Below are 1,710 nucleotides of genomic sequence, written 5' to 3' on the forward strand. Positions count from 1 at the left end.
CTCTTGCTGAGAAAAAAACTTTTTAGTTGAAGTAAGTCCCATTTGTTTATTCTTGTAATTAACTCTTGGGCTATGGGTGTCCTATTAAGGAATTTGGAGCCCAACCCCACAATATGTAGATCGGAGCCAACTTTTTCTTTTATCAGATGCAGAGTCTCTGATTTGATATCAAGCTCTTTGATCCATTTTGAGTTAACTTTTGTGCATGGCGAGAGAAAGGGGTTCAGCTTCATTTTGTTGCATATGGATTTCCAGTTTTCCCAGCACCATTTGTTGAAGATGCTATCCTTCTTCCATTGCATGCTTTTAGCCCCTTTATCAAATATAAGATAGTTGTAGTTTTGTGGATTGGTCTCTGTGTCCTCTATTCTGTACCATTGGTCCACCCGCCTGTTTTGGTACCAGTACCGTGCTGTTTTTGTTACTACTGCTCTGTAGTACAGTTTGAAATCTGGTATCGCTATACCGCCAGATTCACACTTCCTGCTTAGAATTGCTTTTGCTATTCTGGGTCTTTTGTTTTTCCATATGAATTTCATGATTGCTTTCTCTATTTCTACAAGAAATGCCGTTGGGATTTTGATTGGCATTGCATTAAACCTGTAGAGGACTTTTGGTAATATCGCCATTTTGATGATGTTAGTTCTGCCTATCCATGAAGAGGGTATATTTTTCCATCTTCTAAGATCTTCTTCTATTTCTCTCTTTAGGGTTCTGTAGTTTTCATTGTATAAATCTTTCACCTCTTTTGTTAGGTTGATTCCCAAGTATTTTATTTTTTTTGAGGATATTGTGAATGGGGTGGTTGTCCTCATTTCCATTTCAGAGGATTTGTCGCTGATATACAGGAATGCCTTTGATTTATGCGTGTTGATTTTATATCCTGCCACTTTGCTGAATTCACTTATTAGCTCTAGTAGTTTCTTTGTAGACCCTTTTGGGTCTGTTAGATATAGTATCATATCATCCGCAAAAAATATGGAACGCTTTACAAATTTGCATGTCATCCTTGCACAGGGGCCATGCTAATCTTCTCTGTATCGTTCCAATTTTAGTATATGTGCTGCCGAAGCGAGCACCCAAAGAATCCTTTTAACTCTCATTGTCATTCCCATCTAACTGAAGCAACTGAGGTTGAAGAGAACCTAATCAGTGCCTTAGCTCACATGACTGGTGTCTTGTTCCACCACTTGGATTCCTCTTCATATCCACACAGCCCACCACCCTGGACCCTCTTACCTTCCAAAGTTTTGTGATTGCCCTCTGTGGCTACCTAGATTGGTCAGTTTCCTTCTGTTTAGTACCTTTCATATTAATATCCCTTGCAAATGTCCAGTGGTTCTAAGAGTCCCACTCGGCTGTGGGAGAAGAGGAGATGGCCCACAGCCCAGTGTTCCAGCACCCTCTATGAAGACTGGCTTGGCAGCTGCAATGAGTACAAGCAGCTCCTGGTTTGGGCAGTAAGTTGGGTGTTCACACGCTTCTTAGCCTTTCTTTGTTTACCCAGGGGGTGAGACGCAATGATAACGAGTCTCTAATGAGGCTGCTGTGACCAGGAGTGGACATGTGCTGTTCAAACTGTTTAACTTAATTTCCTGGAATGTCAGCAGGGTCCACTGTGTGGCTGTCAAGAGATGCTCACTCAGGCAGAGCATGAGAGATTTCTATTCAGAGAAAATAAAGATTGGTTAGAAACTGAATTAAAAAATC

At 41.0% G+C, this 1,710-nt stretch overlaps 1 non-coding gene across 1 annotated transcript; it reads right to left on the reverse strand.

Moving 5' to 3' along the window:
• Positions 1-972: 972 nt before the first annotated feature.
• On the reverse strand, positions 973-1,079 carry LOC114100974 (U6 spliceosomal RNA). The gene has a single exon (XR_003584188.1). It is a non-coding gene; the product is annotated as a U6 spliceosomal RNA (small nuclear RNA).
• Between the last annotated feature and the right edge of the window lie 631 nt (positions 1,080-1,710).

This window comes from Marmota flaviventris, chromosome 7, assembly GCF_047511675.1.
Source record: "Marmota flaviventris isolate mMarFla1 chromosome 7, mMarFla1.hap1, whole genome shotgun sequence".
Taxonomy (NCBI): domain Eukaryota; kingdom Metazoa; phylum Chordata; class Mammalia; order Rodentia; family Sciuridae; genus Marmota; species Marmota flaviventris.